This window comes from Puma concolor, chromosome A3 (genome assembly GCF_028749965.1).
Source record: "Puma concolor isolate L17-30 chromosome A3, mPumCon1.1.hap2, whole genome shotgun sequence".
Lineage (NCBI taxonomy): Eukaryota > Metazoa > Chordata > Mammalia > Carnivora > Felidae > Puma > Puma concolor.
In genome coordinates this window covers 125,487,396-125,505,305 of record NC_141669.1, presented here as the reverse complement: position 1 = coordinate 125,505,305, position 17,910 = coordinate 125,487,396, and the positions used below count along the sequence as shown (strand labels likewise).

General features: G+C 45.4%; 1 protein-coding gene across 1 annotated transcript in view; it reads left to right on the top strand.

Moving 5' to 3' along the window:
* The window catches only part of LOC147582756 (uncharacterized), a 29,006-nt gene extending 11,986 nt beyond the window's left edge, over positions 1 to 17,020 (top strand). The window contains exons 3-4 of the mRNA XM_086702813.1: positions 10,958 to 14,696; positions 15,565 to 17,020. The gene's annotated coding sequence lies outside the window, so the exon portion shown is untranslated. The remainder of the gene's footprint in view (positions 1 to 10,957; positions 14,697 to 15,564) is intronic.
* The last annotated feature ends 890 nt before the right edge of the window (positions 17,021 to 17,910 follow it).

The following is a 17,910-nucleotide window of genomic DNA, read 5'->3' as shown; positions in this document are numbered from 1 at the left end:
TTTCTTCCAGCATGTTGAACCACTTCCAGATATACATTTTTAATTTTTTTTTTTTACATGTATTTACTTTTGCAAGACAGAGACAGAGCACAAGCTGGGGAGGGGCAAAGAGAGAATGAGACACAGAACCCGAAGCAGGCTCTGGGCTCTGAGCTGTCAGCACAGAGCCCGATGCAGAGCTCAAACTCACAGACCACGAGATCATGACCTGAGCCAAAGTCGGATGCTTAACTGACTGAGCCACCCAGGTGCCCCCAGACATACATTTTTAGAGTGCTATTGTTTCTACTAACAGTTACAACAGAGAAAAGATCTTTTTCCTTCTAATTAAATGTTGGGACTATGAATTGTCAATAGTTGGATGCTGTATCAGTTAGGGTTAGGTTTGTCTGAATAAAAGAGATGCCAGGCTCAGGTCACGATCTTGCAATTCATGAGTTCGAGCCCTGCGTCAGGCTCTGTGCTGACAGCTCAGCCTGGAGCCTGCTTCGGATTCTGTGTCTCCCTTTCTCTCTGCCCCTCCCCCACTCAAGCTTTGTCTCTCTCTCAAAAATAAACATTAAAAAAAGAAGTTGGAGACAAGAAGTTTGGCATTGCTTTGTGCCATGAAGTCTTCTAGGACTTAGGCACCTTTAATCTTGTTGCTTCATTGCACATAGCTGCTGTTTCCAAGCTCACCTCATGTTCCAAAATAGCTGCTCCAACTCCTGACATTATGTCTGCATCCAAGCCAAAAGGAAAAGAGTCAGAGACCCCAGGGGGATGGTGGAGGTATTGGGTGCGACACAGCTGTCTCTTGATAAAGGTTCTAGAATCTGCAATGTGATTATCTGATCTATATCTATTGGGCAAAAGTCAGCTACATGGCCCTACTTGGCTCTAAGGGAAGCTGGGAAGATTAGCATTCATTTGGGGGACCATGTACCTAGGTACAAGGGAGATGATCTCTAAATACTACTCAGATCCCAGGAATTATAAAATCATCTTTTTGTGGTAGGTGAGTTGGTCCTGCTAATCTGGGAGGAATGTCCCTGTCCTGTGACCTCTGTGACCCCTGGCTCTTCTCTCAGGAAAACTCTGCCTTGTCCAATATCCTCATGGCCATATCTAGTAGACATTAGTGTCACCCTTTGGAGGACCTACACAGATTTTGGATAGAACTTCTCATTGCTTTGTAGAAGAAAGAGAGACATTTATTAGGGGACATTTAATGGTCTCTGCCACAGATGCTAAGAAAAAGGTGTGGCCCAATTTGTTCCATGTTTAAGTACCTGAGTCTCATCCTACATGGAGATTAAGTCTAAAGACAGTTCTTTTTTTTTTTAATTAAAAAAAATATTTATTTATTTTTGAGAGACAGAGAAACAGAGCACACGTGGGGAGGGGCAGGGAGAGAAGGAGACAGAATCCAAAGCAAGCTCCAGGCTCTGAGCTGTCAGCGCAGAGCCTGATGTGGGGCTCAAACTCACAGACCGTGAGATCATGACCTGAGCTGAAGTCGGACGCTTAACCGACTGAGCCACCCAGGCGCCCCTAAAGACAGTTCTTGAAGAAAGATCATGTACAGTTGAAATTATTCTTGAGATATCCATGTGTGTTATCCTCTACAACTCTGTGAACATGTATCAATCAGCTATTGCTGCATAACGAGCCATCTCCAATCTCAGTAGTATAAAACAACCATCATTTATTTTCATGTATACTTCTGTAGGTTGACTGATCTAGGTTGGGCTCAGTGGGGCTTGCCTGGGCGTGGCTCCAAGCTGTGGACTAGGTCAAGATCTGCTCTAGGTGTCTCTCATCTTTAGATTAGCAGCCTAGCCAGGCCATGTTCTCTGGGATTGCAGAAGCACAAGAGGGCAAGATTAACCATGCAGGGTCAACATTGCAAGCCTCTGCTTGTGTCAAAACTGCTAACATCCCACTGGGAAAAGCAAATCACATACGTGGTCAAGTCTATTGTCAGTGGGTGGGGGAAACCATGCACTGCTCTCCACCAAGCTAAAGAAGTAGAATGAACAAGCCCACCAGTCTCCAACATAAAAAACCCACTCCTTCTATGGAGGTGGCATGGGGGAAAGACTGAAATGTTTTTACACAATTTGATTTACCACAAAGTGATTTTTTTTTGTAAAAAAATCAGTTACATTTATGCATTAGTCAGTTTGTGGCACCCAGTCCTTCTGTTTCTTATGTGAGGATGTCAAGAAATCCATCACCAACCACTTCACGTGTCCAGATAGTTGAACATTGCATTTTACTTCTTTATTAATGGTTTGGAACCCATGAAATAATCTATATAGTATTTCCGTATGAATTGGTCAAAGTACATTGGTTATTGCAGCTGGATGGCAGGCATGGGCTGAGTCACAGGTGCATTGAGCGATTGGTGGGCAGAACCACTTTCACGCTTTAAATCCCCCTCCCACTATCTATGACACTGACGTTGTCTGCCTACCAGCTGTTCCCCTTATTTGAGCAGTGATGCAGGTAAGATAGGTGCCTGGGTTCTGTAGTGGACACTGTGGCATGCTGCCCAGATCCTCCGCTCTAATACCGAGGCACTCATTCCCCCATCTGCTGGGAGCATTGGCCGCTGACAGTCAGTACTCAACTGAGTCCCTCTTGGGGACTTGCCCTTGGCTGAAGAGCGCAACCCAGCCCGAGTACTGCATCCAATGACTGTATGAAGTGGGAGCCCCAAGGTCCAGCCTCCCTGCCATCCCGCCTCTCTACTCCTCCCCACTCCCCGCAGGGTGGGCGTCAGCTGAGACCTCTGATGAGGCTGCATTGCAGTTTGACTTTTCCCTTCCACCTGTCACCTTGAGAGCACACTGCAGGAAACTTGCTGCATGCACGTCTCCCCGTTGGGGTCTTAATTCCTGAGGAACCAAACCCACAAGGCTCCTAAGTCACACAGAGCTGGGTTCGAGTGTCATCTCAAATACCCACTAGCTATGTGGCTTTAGACTTCGTGAATCTGCTGTAAACCTCTGAAAGTCTCAGGTTTTTCATCTCTAAAGATGCAATAATAATAGTATCTGCCTCTTCTAATGATAGTAGAGGATGAAGAGAAATAATGCATGGAAAGCAGTGTGAAGCCCTTAGCATGCTACCTGGCCCATACTAGGTTTTGCCGAAATGTATTCTTCCCTTTTTACTCAGCCCTTTGTGGGCGTTTCCAGAAGCCGGCGTCCCCATACCTGAGTAAAGCGGAAACGGACCTGTTGTGCTATCTTGTTTCCAGCAGATGGCGCCAGCGGATAAGGCTGCAGTCTCGTCCAGCTTGGTTACAAGGTCCACCATTGACAGATTATATACATCAGTTTTCCATGCATTATCTCATTTGATTCTCCTTCATCAACCATTTACCAAGTGCTGACTGTTCTATCATTTATTCTTTCATCTCTTTGTCTTAAATGCTTCCTGAGCACTTACTCCAGCCAAAGAGTGGCTTTAAATCTCTTCTAAAACATCATGGTGACTAAGAAGCAAACAAGACAGAGAGGGAGAGAGAGAGAGAGAGGCAGGCAGGAAGGAAGAAAAATACGATTCTGGATTTTGAAATGAAAAGTTTTAGGCACTACTATTGGGCTTGTGCCAACTCGTTCGGAAAGGAGGCAGCTTTAATAAAGCGGAAGAGGTACATAATATGACTGAACAGAATCAGGAGGCAGTGGTCCCTCTGCAGGAGCAGCTGAGGTGCTTCTAGAGGCCGTCTGCAGGCCTTCCCCAGGGCTATCGATCTGAGGGCAGAACAACTGGTCCCTGGGCTGGTTAAAACTGCCGCGTAGGAGAAAGGAGAAAGAATCCATAAAGGAGGTGTCAGAGTGCTTGGGAGGAGACAGTTAGCTGGCCTGGAGTCAGGAGCCCCAGACCGGAGTCATTTCGCAGGTCTTCTGGTCATGCCAGGAGGCACGCCTGGAAGCCACCAGCCCAGGACCCGGGAGAAGTCCGATTCTGTGGTTAGGACAGAGGCTGCCCACCTCAAGTCTTCCTGCATCTGCTCCAGAACCGTGAGTGAATGAATGTGCTTTCCTGAAGGTCACCACACAGGGTTGTTGTTTAAGGAAATGGATATACAGTGCCTGGTACGTGGGAAGCTCTCAATAAATGATAACTATTTATTACTGATAAAAATACTACCACTACCGATCAATGGTTCTTACGATCTTCTCTGATGTAATTGCTAAGAGCAAGGTCTTGTGAGAAATACCCAATGAATCTACAGAGAAGTTTTAATTATTTGGGGATTCCGAGAGGATCCAGGACTCTGAAGGTAAAGAGAGAGAACACCAAGTTAGGGAAAGGGACACACGGATGGACTCAGTAAAATTTGTTGAATGGGTGGCTCAGGGGGATTCTCTTCTAACAGCAAGAGTTGCATTCATGGTTCCGATAAGCATTTATGGACACGTACTCTGAGCCAGGCACTGTGCTTGCTGTTGGAGCGACAGAGATGAACAAACATCTTGTTTGTTTTCTTTTTTTTTATTTAAAAAAAAATATTTGTTTTTGAGAGGGAGAAAGCGGGAGAGCAACAGAGAGAGAAGGAGACACAGGATCCGAAGCAGGCTCTAGGCTCCTAGCCGTCAGCGCAGAGCCCGATGCGGGGTTCGAACTCACAATCAGTGAGTTCATGACCTGAGCTGAAGTCGGACGCTCAACCGACTGAGCCACCCAGGCACCCCCCCCCCACCACCATCTTGTTTGTTTTCAAGGAGCTCCTGGTACAAGGGTGGAAAGCCAAGGTAACTACAGGGTCTAGTCTGGTGACATAAATGAGGGAAGTGGACCAGGTGTGAATAAGGAACATGGGTAAGAGAAATATTTTATTTTCTTCTTCCACTGTAAAACAAAACAAAAACAAAAACAAAAAAAAAACAACCCACAATATTGCAAGAGTTATGACAAATGGCTCTGAGATGAGGCTTAAATGCAGAGACAATAGAGCATGGTGGGGACTGTGGAGAAATAAACAGTGCTCTATCTGAAGGGGGCCACTACCACAAGGGTGGAGAACTGCACCTGTCTTACTGGATTTCCAGTTTGTTCAAGAGAAGCCAGAAACTGAAAAAAAAATTTTTTTTTGCACAATCTCTTAATTTTTAATTTTTGGCAATGAATGCAAAAAAAATTTTTAAAAACACCATGTGGGCCCAAAAAAGTACAGGCCAAGCAAGTAAAACATAATTCTCTCTGAATGCCAGATCTGAGTCTGAGGGTCCAGTGTGTGATCTCCAGTCCAATTGGAAAGACAGATGGGAGTTTGGGCGATTTCGACACAGCTTGATAAGTGTTAAGATGCCAAGATGTGATGTGATGGGTACACAGAAGAAGAGCTGGCAGGGTGGTCTTTGAGGAGGAGAGGACGCCTGACCTGAGTCCTAGAGGAAGGGCCCAACTAGCCAGGGAACTGGGGTTGGGTGAGCCAGTCAGGGGGAATGGCATAGGGGAGTGCAGCGGTCAGGAGCCCAGCAGAGCGGCAAAGCTCAGGGCTCAGGTGTCACATGTGGGTAGGGAGCAGGAAGAGATAATTGGGAGGTGGGCAGGACTAGATGGGAGAGTGGCTTTGACCGCATCGTCCATATTTAATGATTTCTTAATTTTCCCCCATTGTAATTTCTGCTGTTTTTAATAGAAAACCAGGAGTTGTGTCTGTGCCCCCAAAACAGCCATTGCCTGTGATAAGAAGCTTTTTCAGCTCTCAAAGTTGACACCCCCCACCCTTTCTCCTTTCCCCACTTTGGCTCATCCTTGTCTATATCTCACTCTGACCCCTCCAGTATTAAAGAAAATAAACACTTTTGACCTTTGTCAGAACACCTTGGACTTGCCAGCACAAAAAGAAACAATTTGCACCGGAGGAAATGATCCCTTTCCTCCCAAAGGGCTCTTTCTCTATGTCCAGAGCCAAATGCAGTTCTGATTCAGAGACCACAGGGGTGGCCAGCAGGGTGAAGACAGGAGGCCGTTCTAGTCCTGGTCCTGGGGACTGACTCCTCGTGTAGCTGCAGATAAGACCAGGCCACCCGTGCCCAACCTGCAGAAGCAGGTGGTTTGGATGGTCTCCCAGAACCTTCTCCATCAAGGCTCAGGGCTCAAATCTCTTGCACACAGAGTCAATCTGAACCTGATGTCCGTGATGTGTCGCCATGTAACCAGCATGTGCTACGTGTCAGGCACTGTGCCCGCCTCTTGCCATACGTGATTTCATGTAGTCCTCATAAAATCTTACCCCACTTTATAGAAAAGGGACCTGAAGTCTAGGAGAGTTGCCCAATGGTGAACTGGGATGTACAACCTCCAAAACTGTTATTTGAAACAAAATGTAGTTCATTCTGATGGTGAGTTCTATGTGTCAACCTGGCTGGGCTAAGGGATGCCCAGAGAGCTGGTAAATGTTATTTCTGGGTATGTCTGCGAGGGTGTATTTGGAAATGATTAGCATCTGAATCAGTAGACTGAGTAAAGATCACCAATGTTGGGAGGGAGGGGCAGGGATCGCTCAATCTGTTGATGGCCAATTTGCTCTTTCTGCCTGAGCTGGGACATCCATGTTCTCCTGCCCTTGGACATTGGCACTTCTGGTTCTCAGGTCTTTACACTCAGACTGTCTGCTCCCTGGGTTCTCGGGCCTTTGGACTGGACTGGAATGTTCCAGCACTGGCTTTCCTGGTTCTCCAGCCTACAGACATGAGATGGTGTGTGAGCCAATTCCTGCAATAAATCTCTCTCTTTGTCTCGTATACACACATGTACGTATACACATATCCATATCTATCTGTAAACATCTATCACCCATTGGTTCAGTTTCTCTGGAGAGCCCTGCTAATACGTTCATATACATGGTAACATACCAAACAGCACAGGAGAGTTTCTCATGAAAAGCAAACTCTCATGCCCATTGCCCAACTCTGTTGGGGCAATCTCTTTTAATCACTTTGATTTTCAGGTGATTATGTCCCTAAATATAAACAATAGCTAGACAATATTTATTGTCTGTAAAGTTTACTTCTACTCTGTGCTTTCTCCAACTGTTGATTATTTATATATTTATTGGTATTTCTCATTTCTCCTCATAAATTCAATAAACAGCACCCCTATTTTCTTATTCTATCACATGGACAATCCCTTTTGACAACTCACTTTCTCTCTCTCTCTCTCTTTGATTCAGATTCAAGTTAACGTACAGTGTAGTATTGGTTTCAGGGGTAGAATTTAGTGATTCATCACTTACATACAACACCCAGTGTTCATCCCAGCAAGTGCCCTCCTTAATGCCCATCACCCATTTAGTCTGTCCCCCCACCCACCACCCTTCCAGCAACCCTAAGTTTGTTCTCTATATTTAAGAGTCTCATAGGGGTGGCTCAGTGGCTCAGTCGGTTAAGCGTCTGACTCGTGGTTTCAGTGCAGGGCATGATCCCACGATTTCTTGGATTCAAACCCTGCATCAGGCTCCACACTGACAGTGCAGAGCCTATTTGGGATTCTCTCTCTCTCTCTCTCTCTCTCTCTCTCTCTCTCTCTCTCCCCCCCCCCCCCCGCCTCTCCTCTACTCGTGCTCTCTGTCTCTCTCAAAATAAATAAATAAAATAAAGTCTCTTGCGGCGCCTGGGTGGCTCAGTCAGTTGAGCCTCCAACTTTGGCTCGGTTCATGATCTCGCGGTTTGTGGGTTCAAGTCCCACGTTGGGCTCTGTGCTGACAGCTCAGAGCCTGGAGCCTGCTTCGAATTCTGTGTCTTCCTCTCTCTCTGTTATTTCCCTGCTCACACACACTCTCTCTGTCTCTGTCTCTCTCTCTCTCAAAAATAAATAAACATTAAATTTTTTTTTAAGTCTCATGGTTTGCCTCCCTCTCTGTTTTTATCTTATTTTTCCTTCTCTTCCCCTATGGTCATAAGTTTTGTTTCTTAAATTCCACATGTGAGTGAAATAATATATTTGTCTTTCTCTGATTGACTTATCGTGCTTAAGCATAATACATTCTAGTTCCGTCCACATTGTTACAAATGGCAATATTTCATTCTTTTTGATTGCTGAGTATTATTCCCGTGTGTGTGTGTGTGTGTGTGTGTGTGTGTGTGTGTATACATATATATACCACATCTTCTTTATCCATTCATCTGTCGAGGGACATTTGGGCTCTTTCCATACTTTGGCTATTGTTGATAGTGCCGCCATAAACACTGGGGTGCATGTGCCCCTTCGAATCAGCGTTTTTGTATCCTTTGGATAAATACCTAGTAGTGCAATTGCTGGGTCATAGGGTATTTGTAACTTTTTGAGGAACCTCCATACTGTTTTCCGGAGTTGACATTTCCCTTTCTAAGATGAAGGCATGAGCAGTATTTTTCCCGCCATCTTTCCTCCCTGCTTTTGTTTTCCATCTTTTGTCAGCCTGGCTGATTTCAAAAGTCCCCCACCGCTTTTAGTTGTGTGTAGCCATGTGACTGGTGCTGGCCAATGGGTTGTGGGAGGGAGTGACCTTTGTTAGCCTAGGCTGGAGCATTTAATGACTGTGTGAGTTTCTCACCCCATACACAGACACGCATGCTCTCCTGCCCACTGCCACACCTGTCACGTGGAAGAGTCTCCGTTAGCCTGAGTCCTGGGAGAGCAGAGCACCCCCACCAGGATACAGGCAACGTGTAGTGTGAGTGAGATGGGAGTCTTCATTGTCCTAAGCCTCTGAGAGTTTGGCGGTTATTTGCTTTGTCAGCAGAGGCAAGCATATCCTAACTTAGGCCCAAATATAACATAATATAACGTTATTATGTTCTGTCCTGCAAATATAGCCATGATGCTAATGTATTCTCCATACTTTAACAAAGATTTTTTTTTTAAAAAAAGACAAACTTTCTCTGTCCTCACAAGTCTGAAAATGTCTTTATTTACCCTCCTACTTGATTCCATTTGGCTGGGAATAGAATTGTAGGTTAAAAGTCTCTTTCAGAACTTTCAAATACTGCATTATGGGCATCTGGCTTTTGACTTCTTTTAAAAAAAATTTTTTTTAATGTTTTTATTTTATTTTTGAGAGAGACAGAGCATGAGCAGGGAAGGGGCAGAGAGAGAGAGAGGGAGACACAGAACCCGAAGCAGGCTCCAAGCTCTGAGCTGCCAGCACAGATCCCAACGTGGGGCTCGAACTTACGAACCGTGAGATTGTGACCTGAGCCGAAGTCGGATGCTTAATCAACTGAGCCACCCAGGCGCCCCCATAATTCCTTTGTTTTTGAAACCCTGTATAAATGGAGCAACTCATCTGTCCTCTTGTTCCGGTTCAGTTTCCTCCACTGTAAATCGGGAGTGATGACACAAGTGAAAGAGAGTGCTAGATTACAGGCACCTAGGACGTGTTTGTTAAGTCTGCACGGCCCATTGTGGCCCAAATCACTCTCATGTATTTATCTTACCTCTGGTAGGATAGGGCACAAAAATAGGTAATATAGTCAATTAAGCAGACAACTCATGGTCATGGGATCTGATGTCAGGCAGACTGGGAGGTGAAAAGCCACTACATAAGAAGAGGGACATTTTTTCCAGACACCGTATTTGACAACGAATGAGAATTCCTGTCGTTACACGTCCTCACCAACATCTGGTGTTGTCAATATTCTGGAGTTTGGCCCTTCTCAGGATTAAGTGGTGGTGTCTCATTGCATTTATTTTGCATTTCCCTAGTGATGTATGATGTGGAACATATTTTCACATGCTTATTTGCCATGTATATATCATCTTTATCTTTTTAAGAGAGAGAGAGAATCTCCAGCAGGTCCCATGCTCAGCACAGAGCCCGACACAAGGCTCGATCCCACAACCCTGGGATCATGACCTGATCCAAAATCAAGAGCCAGATGCTCAGCTGACTGAACCACCCAGACGCCCCCTATATATCATCTTTGGTGAGGTGTCTGGTAGGGTCTTTGATTTCTTTCTTAATCGGATTGGTTTTCTTATTGCTCAGTTTTAAGAGTTCTTTGCGTATCTTGGCTCCTGGTCTTTATCAAGTATGTCTTTTGCAAATATTTTCTCCTAACCTGTTACTTGCCTTCTCACACTCTTCGCATTGTCTTTTGCAGAGCAGAAGTTTTAAATTTTAATGATGTCCAGCTAATCAATGATTTACTTCATGAATTGTGCCATTGGTGTTCTATCTAAAAGGCATCATCCCTCTCTCTCTCAAAGAAATAAACATTAAAAAATAATGCCTGGGTGGCTTAGTGGATTAAGCATCTGACTTTTTATTTCGGATCAGGTCATAATCTCATGGTTGGTGGGATTGAGCCCTGTGTCAGGCTCTGAACTGACAGCTCAGAGCCTGCTTGGGATTCTCTCTCTCTCTCTCTTTCTGCTCCTCCCCCTCTTATGCACAGACTCTCTCTCTCTCTCAAAATAAATAAATAAACACTTAAAAAGCCATCACCAGGGGTGCCTGGGTGACTCAGTCAGTTGAGCAACTGATTTCGGCTCAGGTCGTGATCTCACGGTTTGTGAGTTCGAGCCCCACATCGGGCTCACGATTGTCAGAGCAAAGCCCGCTTCAGATCCTCTGTCCCCCCCCCCCCCCTCTGCCCGTCTCCCACACGTGCTCTCTCTCTATCAAAAATAAATAAATGTTTTTTAAAAAGCCATCACCAGACCCAAGGTTTTCTCCTGTTATCTTCCAGGAGTTTGGGATACATATACTTTTAATTTAACCTGTGCCTGTTACCCCATCCACTTGGTTTCTGACAATGCCCTTGGCACATTGTCCTCTTATGGTCTGGGAAATGTTAACATTCTGCAACCTTCTCTCCTTTATCTTGCTGGGAAGGCAATTTCAGCCCTGCATTTAAAACCTCCCACTACTTATGTCTACCAGATTACCTCCCCTCTCCTTACAAGTCTTCTTATCAAATTCAATTGAGACTTCCACTTCTGTAACCAAGATTTGTTTGATTCTACACAGGCTTAGAAGCTGATGTCTTCCCTCCGAGGTGGAATTACATTTACCAAGCTCATGGGACTGATGTGGGAAATCGGAACGTCAGTGTATTCACTGATAACAAGAAATATAATTGCTGAGAAGACTGGAATACTCTCATCAGTGTGACCAGCACATTCTTTCCCGGAGGCAGGTCTAAGTGAAAAGCCAAATTATACAAAGAAGGTGGCTTGGTGAGCATTTGATCATTGAGTTCTATTGATGAAGAGCCTAATGCAGGTCTCCATTGAATGTCAATGTCAAACATTGTACTGGACACTAGGTGGAGAATGGTGAATAAGAGAGATGGGTCTCCGTGCTCACAGGTTCTAAGGCACTGGGGGAAGACAGGCCCTGAACAGGTAATGAGACTTCTAGGTTAGAAAAACTACACCCCTTACCCTCTGCTTCCTCCCCGAACCTACGAAAATAACAGTACAGGAATTGTTCTGAAAAGGCAATACGCAAAGACAGAGGTCTGCAAACCATGGTCCACAGGCCAAATCTAGCCCGCTGCCTGTTTCGGGACAGCCTGTCCTAAGAATAATCCTATATTTGCAAATGGCTGGAAAAAAATCAAAACCAGAATAACATTCTGTGACACGTGAAAATGATATGAAAGTCAGATTTCAGAGTGCATAAATAAAGTTTGGTGGGAACGCGGCCATGCATTCCAATGCAGGTCCCATGTATTGTCTACGGCTGCTCTCGCGCTACCATGACATAGTTAAGTAGGTGCGAAGGAGGCCATATGGTGTGCAGAGCCAAAAATATTTACTATCCGGCCCTTTACAGGAAAAAAAAAAAAAAAAAATCCCAACCCCTGCTCTAGAACGGCACCATCCAATGGAACTTTCTGCAGTGACGGACGGGTCGTGTACCGCCATCCGATATGGTAGTTGGCCACTAGCTACATGTGGCTACTGAGCCCTTGATATGTGGCTGGTGCAACTAAGGACCTGAACGTTTATTTTATTTATTTTAATGAATTTAAATGTGAGTAGCTGGCAGAAGCTGCTGTGTTGGATGGCACAGTGGTCGACTATGACAAGAGGGCATCTGGGCTGGGAAACACCACGTGTCGTGGAAGATGGGACATCTGCCCGAAAGCAGGGGGATTAAGTGAAAGTTTACATATGGAAGCCTGGCATGCCCCACCCAATCTTCTTACAGGCTGCTTTCCTGACCTAGATTCCAGAATGCTGGCAGGGAGAATTACACTCTCCTAAAAAGAAGCTGGGGGAACCATCTCTGGGGACTTTGACCAGCTCGGGAGGAAGGACCTAAACATGCGTTGGGAGCTTCCTAATCGTCATACCAAATTGGCAGTGAAGAGACCCCCTGCCAATCACATAGCATTCAGTAACCTTTAGCCTAGGTCCCACCCTCCCCCATGAGCAGGCGGCCAAGGGCCCTCGTGCATTCGAGGAACGCGAAAGAGACCAAACAAACAGATGGACAGATCTAAGCGAAGATCTCTGGGCGCACATATTTTGTTAAATTTGGAGGTCTATAATGCTGAAAGAGAAAAATGGCCTTTCTTTTCACTAAGTTCAAGGCAGCATTTTCTTCGCCTACAAACATAAGCAACAAACTGTAGTAGTGTTAGCGGTTTCTGTGACTTCATCATCAATAGAAACCGGGTATTTTCCTGCCATGATGGTATTGTTGGAGTCATTTCATAACATCATTTATGCTCGTCATGACTTTGAAATGATGGTAGTCATTAGACACCCTGCTAAATCTTCTAATATAGAAGCACATATGTCACTATATGACAGATTTGTTTTTTAAATATTTTGATAACTGTATGTTGATATAAATGATTTCCTTTGTAATCCTGTGCATAGAAGTTGATTCATTTAAAGATATTACGCTGAGAAAAGGTCCACAGTCTCCACCTGACTGCAGAGGGGTCCAGGGCACAAGAAGGGTTCTCTTTAGGATGGCTAGGGAATGGAGATCATAATCGGTAAGCACGTTGTGCCAGATTTTAAACCTCAGAATTCTAAGAGTAATTATTATTATTACTTTGATAGCTTTCCTTAGTACTTAAAATGTTCATTTTGTCATTGCAATGGGATATTTGGAGGGGGAGAGAATCATAGAAGGACTTAATCAGCCCCCTTGACCCGAAAGTTCAGTTTTCTTTTCTAAAAATAGTACGTGCACATCATAAATAAGCTAGAAAAGTACAAAGAGGACAACAAAAGTCACCTCCAATCCCACTACCTATTTGGCGAACATTGTTCTGGGCAGCATTGTGTGCATAAACACATAACATAAACATATATCCACACAAACATATAAAGATCAGTATATGTATAAAGATATATACGTAATTATAGGGGCACCTGGGTGGCTCAGTCCACTGAGCACCCACTTTTGGTTTGGCCCAGGTCATAATCTCACGGTTTGTGGGATCCAGCCCCTGAGTCAGCTCCAAGCTGACAGCACAGAGTCTGCTCGTGATTCTCTCTCCCCCTCTTTCTGCTCCTCCCCTACGCACAATCACTTGTTCTCTAAATAAATAAATGCGAACAAAATAAAGTTAAAGACATAGACATAATTTTTGACAAAAACAGAATCAAAGTACACATTTATTATTATTTTATTTTTTACTACACATTTATTATTATCATTGTATTTTTTACCCTGCGTTTATCTTCTATAGTAATAACAAGAATTGAGGTGGGTAATTATTTTCACCAGTCAGTTAAGGAAACTGAGACTCAGATAATTAAAGCCTGGTGCATGGTCACAGGTGGTGAGAGAGAAAGAAATCTCTTGGTCATCCCAGAATGACTTACTGTTCAAGGACCCCATGTCTGTGAGGGGGGAAGCCTGGAGTTCAACTGGACTGAGAGAGCTTCACCCTCCCAGCTGCACTTACCCAAAAGCTTGTGACCCGAAATCTTTGTGATTTGGGGGGGATTCTAGCTCGGGTGCAGGTGACCCATATGCCAAGTCCCAAAACAGATCCGCTGAGAAGCTTCAACTGAATGATCATACTTGGAGGCAGGAATCTGGCACATCCTGGGCTCCTTTCTGTATTTCCATTCTGATTCCTTGGGGAAGCAAATGGGAGCAATTCTTCTCATTAACTCGAAATGCAGCCCTTCGTGGGCACCACGTGCTGCGGTGGACAGTTGGAAAGCCAGCCACACAAAGGCTGACCTCTCCATCCCGTCTGGCTCCCTGGAACTGGAGGAAGATGAGACAAAGTGGACTTCCTGAGGTCCGTCCCAGAATTTATTTAATCTGCAGGATCCCAAAGCTCGGCGGGGCTGCATCAGAGTCACCTGAGGAGCCTGTTGAAAGCAGTGATGCAAGGTTCTGATTCTAGAGTAGTGGATGTCAACCTTGGCTACCCATTAGAATCACCGGGGAAGCCTTCAAAAAACAAAATGGCGGAGTAGGCATGTTATGGACTGAATGTCATCCGCAAATTCCTGTGTTGAAACCTCACCCATCTCCTATCAATGTAATGGCATTAAGAGGTGGAGCCTTCGGGAGGCCTGACCTTAGATGAGGCCAGGAGGGAGGAGCCCTTTAATGGGATTAGTGCCCTTACAAGACTCACCCGAGAGCTGTGCTTCCTGTATCTGCTCTCTGCCTTGTGAGGGTACAATAAGAAGCTGGCAGTCTGCAACCTAGAAGGGGGGTCCTCGCCAGAACCTGGCCATGCCAGCACCCTGATCTTGGACTTCCAGCCTCCAGGAAGGTAAGAAAGAAATTCCTGTTGTTTATTATAAGCCACCCAGACTGTAATGTTTCTGTTAGAGCAATCCAAACTACTGCTCAGACAAGGCGCTCCGAGCTCCCCCAGAGAAACATTGAGAAAGCAAGCAGACACTATCAGAACTAACTTTGTCAGAACTCTGGAAAACCGTCAAGGTTTATAGCAACCAAGTGAATGCTGAACGAAGGAAAAAGCAACTTGAAAATGGCTCAGTGCAAACAGGGGTGCCATCTGAGGCAGAGTTGTGAACAGCCCGGCTGAGTGTTGAAGGAACAACCCAGCACAGAGGCAGTCTGCAAATACTGGGTGGTGTGTGTGTGTGCGTGTGTGTGTGTGTGTGTGTGTGATTGACGTATAGTTGGTACATCATGTTATATTAGCTTCAGGTGTGCAACATAGTGATTCACCGTCTCTAATACGTTATTCTGTGCTCGCAAGTGTAGCTACCCTCTGTCACCAGACATCACTCTTAAGATACCGTTGACTCTATTCCCTATGCTGTGCCTTTCATCCCTGTGACTTATTCATCCCATGACTGGAAGCCTGTACCCTCCAGTCCCCTTCACCCGTTGTGCCCATCTCCTTCCTCTCTGGCAATGACCACTTCTGAGAGGTGTGTTTTGTTTTGTTTTTAAAGTTTATTTATTTGAGAGAGCGAGAGAGCACCAGCAGGGGAGGGGCAGAGAGAGAGGGAGATAGAGGATTCCAAGCTGGTTCCATGTTGTCAGCACGGAGCCCGACACAGGGCTTGAACCCATTAACTGTGAGATCATGACCTGAGCCGAAATCAAGAGTCGGACACTTAACTGACTGAGCCACCCAAGGCACCCCTTGTTTGTTTTGTTTTTAGTTCCTGGTGTTCAAGGAAATCTCTGTCAAAACTCCGTGGAGCATGAGCTAAAGGAACAGAGACATCAGTGACTTCATGTGAGTTTATGTTCATTTGCTACAGCAGTGGTAGGAAGCTAATGCAGCACTCATTGAACGTTAGCTCTGGCCATGGGGGAGGAACTTCAGCTCCATGTTACCTGTGGTCAGTGTGTTCAGTAAATACTGATCACAATAAACATAATGGATACGAGAACTCGCCAGAAGCGGTATAGCAGGAGGTCTGTTCCTTTTCTGCTTAACTGTTGGTATCGGAAGCATCTGAAAGTACTTTGTTCAGTTTTTTTAAAAAATCTGTAATTCTGAACCAGTTACTTTATTCCGCGGTGCAGGCCTGATTCCACACTTTGGCGAAAGTTAGTAATTTTTTAACAGGTAGAGGCGGCGGTGAAATGGAACACACCTCAGGTCGGAAGTCCGAAAGTTGGGCCCTGGTCTCAGCTCCACCTCTATCTGGCCGTGTGACTTAGGTCATCTTGCCTCCTCTCTTTGGGTTTTGTTTTCCCCATTCAGAAAATGAAGGAATTAGATCAATAATAACTCCCATGTGTCAAATGCCTACAATGCACAATTTATACATATGGTCTCATCTGAGCCACATAAAAACTGTGCAAGGTATCATCCCCATTTTATAGTTGAGAAAACTGAGAGGCCCAGAGAGGTTAAGTGACTTTCCCAAGGTCACAGAGTATCAGGCAGAGCTGTGATTTAAAACCAGGACTGTTTGACTCGTTTTGATAAGCCCCTCTACCTTTCCACGTTTTGGAGGTCAACACTGTCTTTACAGAACATGCTTATGAGGCACCTGCTTTTCTCTGTACATCATAGTGAGGATGATGGGTCTCTCTAGCTTCCCACTTGAGGGGCCTGGAACCTGGTCCATCTCTTGTGTTTCTGAGAACCTCTGATTCAGCCCCTCAGAGACTTCCCTCACAACCATGTATCCCTCCTCTCACCTCTAACAGACACTACGAGGTGCTGAACCAATGTCTGGCCTCTCCCTTTTACTTAGTAACAGAATCCTAATTTTGTTCGAATAAAATGTACCCACTTAAAAATACCTGCCCGCATTCCCTTGCAGGTGCACCCTTACAGGTGGTCCCCTGACCCAGCTCTGACCAATGAGATGTAAGTGGACGTTTGGGTGGGGATTCTTGGGAATCTATCTTCTTCATACTAAAAGGTGGGAGAAGTCAGCAAGCCCAAGGCACAAATTGCCTTGGTTTTCATCCTCGCCTGGAACATAGGTGAGGTTTCTGGAAGTGGAGCAGCCATCTTGTGACTATGAGGGTGAGTGCCACCTGCTAAGGATAGCAGAGCCAGAAGACCGAAGAAACTTCTTTGTAATCGGTCCTCTGTACCAGCCTGGATTGCCTAGACTTCTTGTCACATGAGAAAACTAAAGCTTTATTTGGTCAGATTTCTATTCTGTCAACTTCATACCATCCTAACTGACAGGTTCTCTGAAAAAAGTCTCTCCTCTGCCCTGTAGGCCTGACATGTGGCCTTAATAAGCACCTGTGGTGACTCAAAAATAGACCAGGGGGAAGAGAAATTGGCCATGGCTGTGATTCTGAACTTGCTGAGCCATCACCTGTTCAATCCATGCTCTGAAGAAGAGTCTGTTAATTACACTCTCCTTGGCCAGCCAGAGCACAGGAGGCTGCGTCCATGTGTTCTCAGGGAAGCTCAAATATAGCTCAGGCTCCTTCACTGCTTTTGCTGAGTGTGCAGCTTCTGCGTGTCTGGCAGCCCCAGCGAAGAATGGAGAAGCTTTTCCCGGGAGGTGAGAGTCTGAAGAAGGTGCTAGGAAACAGGGATGCTGGCAAGGTCTGGCTCAAGGAAACAAGATCTTCCCTCCCGCCTTCTGCAAGGTGAGTATTATACCTCCTAGTTAGCAGGTGACAAAACTTGCTTGAAGTCCAAACTGAGGCTCAGAGACTGAAGTGGCCGTGTGTCAGTCTGAGCATTTGGTTGTATGCAAAGAAGCGGCCTCTGCATAGCTGGAGGAAAAAAAATCGTTTGGGGGAAGAATATGGGATGGCTCTCAGAATTTCAGGCGAAGCTGAGAAACCAACTTGAACAAAGGGAACCATAGTTCCAGGTGGTCTGGATAGCAGAATTCCAGCATTGGGATGACGTAGCTTCGATCGTGGGCCCACGCCACAATTAAAGAGGGCAGGATGCCTTACCTGACCATCTTTCTAGATGGTGCTGGAAAAGGTGGTTTTCCTGGGGCTCCTTTGGTGGAGTGTGCAGCTCTTGACCTTGAGGTCATGAGTTCCAGCCCCACATCAGGTGTAGAGAT